Raw genomic sequence first — 13433 nt, forward strand, 5'->3', positions numbered from 1 at the left:
AATCATTATTTCTGTTGAGTTCCAAAGCATAAAATTTCTGTTGTCAGCCTAAGGAGCAGAGGAATTCTCCAAAGATAATGAAGATATTTGAGATGAACACTGCAGTAGGAATACATGGGGGCACACCCAAGAGGCAAAAGGAGACAGGATTTTCAAAGGCCACATGGTAAGAGTTCACATGAAAGGACCAAAGGTCTCATGAAAAAGATAAGTGATTTTGAAGCAGTTATCTTTGGACACCAAGATTAATGACAAGAGGGGCATCAGTCCCAGCTAGACAGGCAGTTGCCTGGCAGACATCCTCACAGATATAGGTGTTTTTTGTTTGTTTGTTTTTTGGTATCAGAGTATAATGGTTTTTGTAGAAAGTTGTGGTTTTGGTAGAGCCATTTGTGATAGTTCTTATTATTAGGAATACTTGCATAAGATGGCCTCCTTTAAAACTATCTAGCTTTATGTATTTATTTGTTCATTCGATTGTAAGAAAGCCCTCACTAAGGGAGCACCTCTGTGCTCTCTAAAATGCTGCATGAGCCTTCTAAATGAGTCAATAGAAATGCGAATGCACCAGACCCTTTGAATGCTTTTACTTGAAATTCAACTTTGTTCATGCAAGTAATGTTTTGGAAGAAGTGCTGTAAGATGTAAAGATCACGGGAGTCTGGGAATCATACAGGTCTCTTTTTAAATTGAAATTCTGTCCCTCACGAGTCATATGGTGAGGCATGGCATTAAACCTCTTTCCCTAAGCCTCACCTTCCCCAATCATTTCTTGTAAAACAGTAAGAATACGAAATGAGATCATTGGACATCAGTTTGTGTGATAAAGGTGAATTATTCATCTTCTCTAATGGAAGTCTAAAGAGACAGAATGAAAATAGAAAGTAAATCATACAGAAGGATTTTTTTTCTAAAAAGAAGCCATTGAGATATTTTAAAACAGGTTTGTAAGACAGAGGAAAAAAAGCTCTTAGGCTGCTGTCAGGATACAAGTAGGAGGATGAGTAATAGGCCTAGGGAAGCATGAAGAGAGGCATTGAAGAGGTAATTGTGCAGAGGGAGCTAAACATACACATATATTTCAAATCATGGCAATTCATTTGGGAAAGTGAAATTGAAGCAGGACTTATATGAGATATTAAGGTTGGAATGACCCATGCAAGATCAGGATACAGACTAGGGTTCAAAGTCACAATGACCCCTGCAAGCAGGGAGAATTAGGAGAAAGATGGAGAACAAAACTCCAAGACATGCTTAAAGATATAGGGCTCTACAGTGAGATGAGGGGACAAGGCTTTGTCAGCTTGATTCCACAGGGATTGCTATAACGAACTGAATTAATGATATTGAATAAGTGTAAATAAATTTGATAACACTTGGTCTGAACATTAGGATTGGAACATGGCCTCCAGTAGAAGAAATAAGTCATTGTCCTGATCAGAGCTATGTGAAGGTTAGACTGTGGCATAGCCAGGGAGTCCAGAAGAGGAGTGCAGCCTTGTTGACTTGTCCTCCTGCTGTACAGTTGTGAAGCCCAGAACAGAGGAGGTCTGCAAAACTCTGGGGCCCAACAGGATGTGCAGCAGCAAGAGACTTCTGTGTTTTGTCAGCCACTGAACCAACAGCTACTGGTGTGATGACTATGACCAAGGAAGGAACCTCTGGGGAAGGCTCGGTGAGTAATGGATGCAGCAATGATCTCTTTTTAGTACAAGGCTGTTTTAAAGACAAGGTGACTCACCTGTCCAAATGGTGCACGATGTCCCTTCTGCGCACAGCATGAACCAGCAAAGGGTACCGCTCTCTCTTCTGGGATTTACAAGATGAAGAAAGCATCAAAATTTTTGTACTAATGTAGTGGTTGCTTTTGAATGAATCATAATCTTCATGTCCAATGATTGGTTACAAAACTGTGGGGTAGATGAATAGCACGAAAGAAAAATAGTAAGGTTTCAGTGGCAGAGGGCCACTGAAGAATGGGAAGGGGGTGCTGATGAGATGTCAGAGTGAGAAGCCCTAAACTGTGCCTAAACCTACACCCCAGTCCTGGGGATAAGAAGGAAGAGAATCGCGGTACCAAAAATTCTGTGAGGCTGTGAGCACAGGCAGCATTTGGCTCCCATGTGAGCCTGTGGTATAGTGGAGGCCAAAGAGAAGCAGCCCCTACCTCTGAACTGACTGCAGGGGGCACTTGCAAAGGGGACACCCCAGGGGTCACCGCCTAACTTTGGCACAGGAGGTCCAGGTACACTGTTTGGGCAGTTTTACAAGTCATCAGATGGACCAGAGTAATAGAAAAATTGATGGATGTGCAAAAGAGTTGATACGACCTCTTTCTGAGATTACTGGCTGCTTCAAAAAATAATTGGGGAAAAGAAGAGGATTTTACAAGGGCTTAGATGTTCCAAAATAGTCAGAGGGAAGTTTCAGTGAAGTTTTCAAAGTGTGTGTGTGTGTATATTTCCCTTTAAACTATATATATATATATATATCACAATGTCTGAGATACTCTTTGCTCAACAAAATTCTTACTGAAAAGAAACTTTGGTCTTACAGGTAAATAGTAACTTGCTTGTCGCCAATGAACAAAAATGTACATAATTTTGATTGAAGATCCCTGAAGATGAAGCTCAATTTTACTCTTTGGTCCAGACAAAAACCGTAAGTTGTCTTATAAGGAAAGATGTATTGTGTTTTTGTGTTAACCAAGATTTGTAAGCACTGTCAGAATGTCACCTCATTAAAGAACACTGTGAACACACTTCTTCCTAATGTTTTCAGGTGGGCTACAGACAGCACTAGTGGCAATAAGGGTTCAGCCTTGGAAGGCTCCGGAGTCCAAAATTTTTCCTACTTAAATATTTTGTGCCTCAGTTTCTGTGTTTGTGAAAAGGAAATGGGATTATCATTTAATTTCTACGGTAACTGTGAAGGATGAAATGAAATTGTTTTACAGTTGTTCAGCTTGGATTGTTTATATTGATCTAGCTTCAACCTTACTGATTATTTCCTCTAATTGAATTCTATTGATATCATTCAATTACACATCTTTTGTCATTTTTTGCTCTTTGTATCTTAGTATCTTATCTGTAATAATAGCTACTTTAAAGTGTTTATTGAAAATTAGAAATCTGAGTCTTGATGTTCTTACCTGTTAATTTCTCTTTTGACATTTTTCTAAATCTTTACATGCTGTATAATTTTGGTTTATATTTTAAGCATTTTGAAAGAGACTGGGAGTCTTTTGTAAATCTTATAAACATTTGGATATTTTTAGCAACTGACCTGGTTTATGTCCAGGATAAGTTCTATCTTACCCTCTGTACCTATAGTTCCAGTGTCAACGAGACTTTGCAGTATTTTTGATGGTACAAGTGTGTATGTGTGTGTGTGTCTGTGTCTGTGTCTGTATGTCTGTGTGTGTCCATACATGTGCGCATTGTTACTGGGACCAGGGCTGTAGTTTACTTGTTTATTCCATTATCAAAAGTTTTTGTGTGCATGTGCAACTTAGTGGGGTGAACTCAGGAGTTTGCAAGTAATTTCCAGGTTGTTTTTCTGAGCTTCTGCCTTTTTGGTACTTTCTGACTTCCTGGGGCTTCTCTATTTGGTCCAACATTTTTGTAGGGTTTTATTTAATCTGTTCTTTCACAAACTTTTGTAGCTGCAAATATATTTGGAGTCCAGTGGTGGAAGGATGTGGGGGCAGGAGTGTCCTAGAATTCTTTGATTAGAGAGCAAGTTTTCCTTCCTGAGAGATGTGATTCCAGCCATCTTCCTTTGTGGCTTCTGCTATGGTTACCACAGTATTTCTTGCAGCCTGTGAAGTAAGAGAATACACGGTAGAGAAAAAGATAATCAAGATCTGCACATTCTCTTGGCATCATGAATTCCTCTGCTATCCGCTGCTCCTGGATGCCCCTCTGCCTTCATTAAGTGTCCATTTTCAGATTTCATGATGCATTTTTACATTCAAACCAGAAGGCGTTAGTGGCAGATACATAGCAGTTTAGATTCTATTCTTCCAGATTCTGACTGTTCTTATTAAAATTTCAGAGTTCTTGTAGTTGTTCCCACGCATTTTGTTTCTTTTTCGTATTTTCATTTATTTGGAGAGAAAGAACATGTAAACTTACTCTATTTTTCCTGGCCCCAGTTCACACAATTGTGATATACATCACAATATTATATATATATATATATATATATATATATATATATATATTCCTTCTACATGAAAATTGTACATTTTTACTTAATATAATTTTTTCAGGGAATGATTTTCAGTTTTGTTGATCTAAAAAAGTCTTCATTTATTCTTAGAGTTTTGTAAGATTTTTTCTTTATCCTTTTTGGTTGTTTTCCTTTGGGGGTAGTTTATATTTACTTGTCTTCAAGTTTACTGATTACTTTCTTGTGACAAAAAAGTTAAGAATCAGCAGTCGGATGCTCTGTTCAGACAAGATACACCCACCCAGCCCCCACACCCAGCCCACCACACACAGTTTGACCATTAGACTCAGCCTTGACTGACCGAATTGGCTACAACTTAGAAATAGTCTGACCTGATTTAGTCTGACTGCATTCATCTGGACTGCCTGTATTATCTGACATATAAACATATTCTATTTTCAAGGACTGTCCAACTAAGATAAACTAGTCAAAGACACACTTTGTTTCAACCACCCCTTCAGCCCAGTCCCTCCCTTTTTTCCCAACCCCTCTGACTAACCTGCCAAGAACAAACCTGCCTGACAACCTATAACTTGCTTCATGTAACCAGTTATATGATAACTTGCTATCAGCTTTTGTACTTCCCATTTACAAAATGAATGATTCTGTTTCATTCTCAGTTGGAGCCAGTGATCTGGACTTCATTATAGTTCTCCAGTCCACCAGAGTCAGGTCAACACATTGCTTCCCAGACTCCTTGGTGCAAAGTATCTTCTATTTGATTGGATACCAGATTTCCACAACACTCCCTGCGCTGTCTTCTGGTGAGCCCATGGCAGGCAGCTCTCTCTGTGTCACTATGCTTTCTTCCCAGAGTTTTTCTTTCTACCTATGAGGTATAATTAACAAATAAAAACTGACTATATTTAAGGTGATGTCTTGTTTTAGTTTAGAGAAAAAAACAATAAAACCAATGGCACAAAATTTTAAAAATAAGATTGTAGAAGAGTAACAATGGTTATACGTTGTATATTGTTATTTTCAAAGTAGTTGTTCCTATTACAAGCTACAGGCATCAAAAATTGATCAAACAATCTAGGCACAATACTTTTTTTTTCAATGAATTAATAGCAATTAGTAGTGTAACTATCTTAACTGGGTTTTTGTGTGTATTATCTTTCCTTTTCCCTTCCTTTTCCTCCATTCTTCATCCGTTTCTTATTCCTTTTGAACATCTCCCTTCTACTTTACAATATCTATTGTACATTCTGGATCCTATTTATTTTTTTTAGCTTTACACACGAGAGTCTGATTTATTTGCTTATGAGTATGGTCTCAAGTTGCATCCATTTACCTATAAATCTCTCAAGTTTCCTTATAGCTGAGTAGTATTCTGTTATATAAAATGCTATCCATATAGCTGAGCAGTACTCCATTATGTAAAAATTACACATCCTTTTTATCCATTTCTTGGTTGATGGGCATTTGGATTGTTGCCAAGATTTAAGTATCATAAATAGTGCTGCTATTAATATGGGTGCACAGTTACCACTGTGGTATGATGTTTTTAATTCTTCCAGGAAAATACACAGCAGTGGCATAGCTGGGTCAAATGAGACCTTCAGTCTTAGATTTTGAGAACTCTCCACACTGATTTCCATAGTGGCTGCATCAATATACCTTCCCACCAATAGTGCCCCTCCAGCATTTATTATTGGTTGATTTCCAGATGATAGCACTTATTATTTGTTGATTTCCAGATGATAGCTATTCTTACCGGTGAGATGGAATCTCAGTGTTTTAATTTGTATCTCTTGGATGACCAGTGATGTTGAACATTTTTTCATATATTTATTTACCATTCATATTTCTTCACCTGAAAAGTGTATATTCATCTCAGCTAACAATTTTTGGGTTGGGTCTCTAAATTTAGGGATCTGATTTTTTTTCCAGTTCTTTATATGTTCAATATACAATTCCTTTGTATGAGAGACAATTGGCTAAAATTTTTTTTTCCTAGTCTGTGGGTTTTCTTTCCACTTAGTTTGTGATTTCTTTTAATGTGAAAAGATTTTTAATAAACTATGATATGAGATTCCTAGTTGTTGATTCTTTGAAGTGTTTACCATGCTATTTGGATTTTGTTCATGAAGTGTCTGCCTACCCTTATGTCTTCAAGACTTCTACCTATTCTCTTTCAGTCAATTTAGTGTATCTATTTTAATATTTAGATCTTTGATCTATTTTGACCAGTTTAGTGAATGGTATAGACGTGGGTCTAATTTTAGTCTTCAGCATATAGAAAGACAGCTTTTCTAGCACCATTTATTGAAGAGGCTGTCTTTCTTGCAATGAATAATTTTGGTCCCTTTGTTAAATGTAAGATGGCTGAATGTCTTTGTAATCGTGTCTGTATCTTCTAATATGTTCCACTGGTCGTCAGGTCTATTTTTGTTTCCCATTACCATGCTGATTTTATCACTGTAGCTTTGTAGTACAATTTCAAGTCAAGGATTGTGATGCTTCTTGTCTTGCCTTTGTTGCCCAAGATTGCCTTTGCTATCTAGGTCTCTTCTGTTTCCAGATGAATTTTTCTCTAGTTTTGTGAGGTATGTTAATGGTATTTTGATTGGAAGTATATTAAATCTCTATAACAATTTTAGGAGTATGGTCATTTTCACTAAGTTGGTTCTTCCCATACTTGAGCAAGGGATATCATTCCATTTTCTGATATCTTATTCAATCTTCTTTTTCAAAGTATTGTAATTTTCAATATATAAGTCCTTTATTTTCTTTGTTAGATTAATTTCTAAGTATTTCATTTTTTGTAGCCTATTGTGAAGGTTGTAGTTTCCCTAATTTCTCTCAGTGAATTTGAAGTCTGTATACAGGAATGTTATTGATTTTTGAGTATTGACTTTGTATCCAGCTACACTGCTGAATTTGCTCAAGGAGTCTTTTGATGGAGTTCGATGGGTCTTCTACATAGAATATTATGTCATCTGTGAATAACAACAGTTTAAATTCTTCCTTTTGTACCCTTATTCCTTGTATATTTATCACATATCTAATTGTTCTGGCTAATGTTTGCAGAACTATACTGAATAGGAGTGGTGATAGTGGACATCCTTGTCTTGTGATTTTAGAGTGAAACCTCTCAGCTTTGTCTGTTGGTTTGTCATAGATGGCTTTTATTAAATTGAGGTAAAGACCCTATATTCTGATCTTCTGTAAGGTTTTCAATCATACATAAGTGCTGCAATTTATCTAAAGCTTTTTCTGCATCTATGGAGATAATCATGTGATTTTTGTCTTTGACTCTGATGATATGATGTACTACATTCAGTTTGTGTATATTGAACCATCTCTGTATTCCTAGGATGAGTTCCACTTTGTCATGGCATATATTCTTCTTGAAGATTTGCTGCATTATATTTGTTAATATTTTATTGAGGGTTTTTACATCTGCGTTCATTAGGGAGATTGTCCTTTAATTTACTTTTTTGGTTGGGTCTTTCACTGGTTTTGGTATCAGGTAATTCTTGCCTCCAGGAGTGAGTTAGGGAGGATTACTTCCTTTTCAATTTTATTAAAGAGTTTGAGGAGTCTTGGCATTAATCTTCTTTAAATTCCTTGTATTCATCAGGACCTGGACTTTTCTTTGCATTCCTTGAATGCATCAGGACCTGGACTTTTCTTTGTTGCTAAGTTTTTTTTTTATTATTACATTTTCAATCTCATTAACTGATATTGGATTATTTAGAATTATTATATCTTCTTGGTTCAGCTTTGGCAGTTCACATATTTTTAGACATCTGTCCATTTCTTCAGTTTTTTTCTATCCTATGAGAGTAAAGATTTCTGAAGTAGGTATTGATGTTCTTCTGAGTTTTCACAGGATCTGTAGTGATTTCACTTTTTTCATCCCTCAATTCATGGATTTGAGTCATTTCTCTTCTTTTAAATAAGGTTACCTAAGGGCTTATCAAAATTTTATTTATTCTTTAAAAGAACCAATTTTTCAACTAATTAATTCTTTGTTTTGTTTTCTTGGTCTCCATTGCATTAATTTCTTCTTGGATCTTTATAATTTTGTTCTTTGCACGGGTTTTGGGCTTGTCTTGATCTTCCTTTTCTAGAAGCTAGAGGTATAACATTAGGTTGTTTATTTGTGCTTGTTCCATTTTCCTGATGTGAGAATTCACTGCTATAAATTTCCTTCTTAGGACTGCTTTCTTTGGGTCTCATAATTTTTGGTATATTGTACTGCATTATCATGTACTTGTAGATATTATTTAATTTCTTCCTTTATTTAATCTGTGGCCCATTGCTTGTTCAGGAAAGTGTTATTTAATTTCCATGTATTTATGGAGTTTTTGTAGTTTCTTTGTCATTAATTTCCAATTTCATTGTACTATAGTCAGATAATATGCAAAGGATAATTTAAATTCCTTTGCATTTACTTAAGCATATTTTATGAACTGGTATATGGTCTATTTTAGAGATGTCCCATATGCAGCTGAGAAGAAAGTGTATTCTGAAGTTGGGCAGAAGAACATTCTGTAAATGTTTACTAAATCCATTTGTTCACAAGTTAGGTTCAGTTCTGATATTTCTTTGCTGACTTTTTGTCTAGTTCATCCATCTCTTTGTGACAATGGGGTATCAAGATTTCTCATTATAATTGTGTTTTTGCTTATTTGATTTTTCATGTATATTAATAACTGTCATATATATATATATATATAGTTGCATGTTCCTGTATTAGATGCATACATATTTATGATTATTATCTCTGTCTGTTGAATTTTTCCCCTAACAAGCATGCAGTGACTTTCTTTTATTTATTTATTTTTACTTTTTAAGCAGTATACTAGGGAGACATTCATACACTGCAACAATTGCTTAAATTCTAATACCCAGATTTAAGCCTGTGAACATACAACTTTTTAAACATATGAGTAAACCTATTCATCATAATTTGCTATACTAGTACCATTAAATTACAGTTACTTTGAAGCATTAAGCTAAATGGATTAAAGTAAAACTGTAACATACCTAAGAAACATCTTCATATATTATACATGTAAGTTACCTTTCCGTGTAGTCTCTTCACTTTAATTTCAAAGTTACCCAGCTCTGAAATCACACTTCAAGGCTTATCATGGTTCCAAAGAGAAGGGAAAAGCAATGTAGCCAGGACTGATCAATATAGTTTTACACACACACACACACACACACACACACACACACATACACACACATATTTGTTTTTAAATGGCTCAGCCGAAGGGGAATGCAATCCTAGAAATGCAGGCTCTTAAGAAGCAGCGTTATTATGATAAACCCCTTCTTTAGAAAGGTATCATTTCTATCACTGATATCATAGGCTAAATTATATTTTATGCCATCTTCGGCTGAGGCAATAGAAAGCAGAGGCATCACAATGAGTCTCACTTAATACAAATAACTATAGACAGACCAACACTCACAAACTTGTTCCTTTTTCTGATTGCCAGTTAAATACATTTTTAATCTATAGCTTAACAATGAAGGGTCATACATTAAAGTCAACACAATACCTAGCATTTCAGTCTAAGCTTGTCCATGTTTACAAATGAAATCAATTACAAGGTATAACTTAACAGCATCAGGGTTTGTACTTTTTATAGGTATTAAACTTCATCTTGTACACTCAAGTCATCATACATATAGGGCAAAGTCAGAGCTTTTATATTTGCATTTGTTCCTCATTTAACTTTTAAAACACCACCATAATTGAATATTGAAGCAAAAAATAACAAGTAGTGAGCATATGATGGTTATATTCCTTCATGCATTCATTACTGCATTAAATGCCAGTGGTAAGTATTATTCATTGGCCCCATTAAGAGGACTAACACTGACTATCACCTCTAGGATGATGTCCATCATCCTCATAGGCCTTCTCCATTATAATGGCGCTGTCTTTCCTGATTTGGATCAAAGTCCACCCTTGTACCTGATCTGCTTCATCAGTCTCTTCTACTTCCTTCCTCTCAGGTAAGGAATTTTCCAGAAAAGAGAATTTACCAGGAGGAAAAAAAAGCCATTTTCAGGAAAGTTTACCTGAAATTCAATGACTGGATGACCCTTTTCACATGGTCTCTGATAAACTGGCATGCCTTCATTTAGCACACGTTTGATGTCTCCACGCTTGACAATTTGACTTGATGGGAGATGATGACTGTGATTCAGTTGTTAGGACTAGACATTGGCTTTTGGAAGCCACACAGTGATTCAACCAGCTGTCGATCCATGCACAGGAGAAGGTCTTCACTGTGTCAGGTAAAAATCAGCATGGTCCTTCTGATCTAACACATTGATATTTCCCGGCTGCAGTCCTGGTTCTTGGTCTCTTCATCATGGGATGTTATCTTCTGGCCATCTTTCATGCCTTTGTCATATGAACTTCCAGAATCTTCTTTTCTGTATTTTCCTTCCATTGCAGCTTGTACATCTATCTTTAAAGATGATGTGCTCCCCATGGCCCTAGCATTCCATGCACACAGAGAACTTGCTGGACCATTCCAGGTCCTATCTGATGAATTCTTATTTGCATTCCAGTACCTCGGCGTTGGGACAGCACTCCACAGCTCCTTTCTTACCAACTCGACCTTCACATTTGTCAAAAATCACATTGTTTTGAAGAGCCAGTTTCCTTATGGCACCATCATATAAATCTTCTAAGGTAACTGAGAGCTGATGCACCACATTTGTACCTCTCCTTTCACTCTGCATCTTTCCTCCTCCTCCAGAAAACATATCAGAGATACCCTTGGGGAATCCAAACAGCCACCTGCTTCAGCCGCCTTGATTGTCTGTTCTCCTCCTTTGTCATATGACGACCTTCTCTTGGCATCAGAGGGAACTTCAGGAGTTTGAGAAATTTGTTTAAACTTTTGTCCTTCATTTGGATTCTTATCAGAGTGATACTTCCAAGCAATTTTCTATACACCTTTTTCAGTTCTTCTTGGGTAGCATTGGGCTTGACCTCCAAAACATCATAGTAAGTGATTTCTTTCACCATTTTCTATGGTCAGTGAGTGGCCTGGGCCAGAATGGGAGAAGTTAAAAGGAATGTGTAACCATCCACAGATTGGGCAGCCACCGCTCCTCCAGCTTGCAGCACGTTCTGGAAAGTTCCTGTAGTGACCTTCTTTATCTCTTTTGATCTTTCTTGGTTTGAATTTCACAATGTCTACAAATATAATAGCTAACTCTGCTTTTTTAAGGTTCCTGTTGCAAGGAAGGTTGCTTTCCATCCTTTGACTTTCAGTCTATTAATTTTTTTTGAATTAAATGTGTTTCTCGTGTTCAATATTGTTGGATCTTGTTTCTTTATCCATTTTTCCAAGATATTTTTCTGATTGGTGAATTGAGGCTGTTTATATTGATGATTGTAACTGATATGAATTGGCTTGTCTTTGTCATGATATTTTTCTACTGTTTGTTCCCTGTTTTTCCCTCTGTTTAACTTTTGTCTTGCCTGGTCGTTTCTTTCTGTTGTCATTCTTAGAATTGTGATCATTTTTATCTCTGTCTAGAATATGTTACAGGACTCTTTATAGGGTTGATTCGGTGGTCATAAATTTCTTCAGTTGTTCTTTGACATGAAAGTATCTTATTTCGTTATTAATTTTGAAAAATAGTTTTTTCAGGGTACCTGAATCTGGGTTGGAAGTTGTTTTCTTTCAGGAATTGAAATACTTCATTCCAAGCTCTTCTTAACTTGAAGATTTGTGTTGAGGTGTCTGCCATGATTCTGATGGGCTTTTCTTTATAAGTGGTCTGTTGTTTCTTTTCCCTAACAGCTTTTTAATATTCTGTTTTTGCACTGCATATGTGGAATCTTGATGATTATATTTCTTGATATAGTTTTTTTTTTTTTTTTTGGTTGTGGCTGTTTGGAGTTTTATGCTTAATTTATTTGTATGTAAAATACTTTATCCATGCTCAGGAAGTTTTCTACCATTATTTCTGTGAAAAGTTTTTTTTATGATATTTGTGCTGAGTCCAGCTTTCTCATTGACCCCAATTAATCTTATGTTATTTTTCTTTGCTTTGTCTTGTAGCTGATGGATTGATTTCTCACGATCTCTTGCTATGTTTAAGATCTTTCTTTTCATGATCACTGGCTGCATTTCTGTCTTCAAAATCTGAAATTCTACCCTCTCCCTCATTCAGTCTGTTACATAAACTTTCAATGGAGGTTTTAATCTCTTGGATTTCTGTTTGGATCTGTTTCATGGGTTCCATTTCTTTCCAATACTGGGTATTTTGTTTCCATCAGTTTTCTATGCACATATATTCTTATATTTCTGTCTTCTGTTATATCTTTGATTTTAAGCATCAGTTCTTTTTGTATCTGAGAGGTTATTTTCTCTACAACCTTTTTCACTTCTGTTATCATTTCAGAAAGTTCCAGTGTTTGGCTTCCAATTTCATCTATCTCATTGAGTTTCTGGTTTGTCCTCAATGGGCTGGGGGGCTGGGGTTGCATTTTGCTTCTGGATCTTGTCATTTTCTCTTTTCTCTACTTGTTTTCTTTTCTATCTTGATGTTTGCCAATTTCTTATGATATATAGCTTAATTACTTGTATTGTAATGCTTCCCTCCAGGGAGGAAGGAGATGTATGTTCTTCAGAGATGTCCGCTAGATGTAATTGGTTTTTTATAGCTATCCCAGGAATACCTTCCTAATTTGTAAAGGAGGCAAAACTGCTATTTTACTTAGCTCCCAATCCTTTGGTACTTAGCTCTGGAGCTGATTACGACCTCATATAATCATACATGGGAGAAAAACTATTCAAAATATGTATGACATCCTGGCTAAAATAATACAGTTGGTAACAACAATAGTTTTAAGTACAACTTAACTAAGTATGGTAACCATTATCCTGCTACCTCTGTCCACAGAAGCAAACTTTATTGTCATAAAATGACCACCATGCACTTATATGCAGTGGCTTTTCCCTCAGTAAAGTGATTTTACCTGTCTTCTGGGGCCGGGAAAGGGGTTAAAACGGGTAGGGATCAGGCTAAAGTGATGGATGAGGTCAGATACAAGACTGGAGGTCAAAGGATGATCACTCAAGTTTTGGGAAACTGGAGGACACAGGAGGGAAAGAATGAACTAGAATGCAAGGGAATAATCTGAAAAAACAGGACAATGATAACTCATTTAAAGTTTAAATTCAAGTAATAATTGAGGGAAAAAA

At 36.2% G+C, this 13433-nt stretch overlaps 1 pseudogene; it reads right to left on the reverse strand.

The window, feature by feature from the left end:
- Nucleotides 1–10069: 10069 nt before the first annotated feature.
- Nucleotides 10070–11312, reverse strand: LOC100726179 (dnaJ homolog subfamily A member 1-like; annotated as a pseudogene).
- Nucleotides 11313–13433: the final 2121 nt, after the last annotated feature.

Source organism: Cavia porcellus, unplaced genomic scaffold, assembly GCF_034190915.1.
Source record: "Cavia porcellus strain 051 isolate PalLab524CR breed Dunkin Hartley unplaced genomic scaffold, mCavPor4.1 scaffold_22, whole genome shotgun sequence".
Lineage (NCBI taxonomy): Eukaryota > Metazoa > Chordata > Mammalia > Rodentia > Caviidae > Cavia > Cavia porcellus.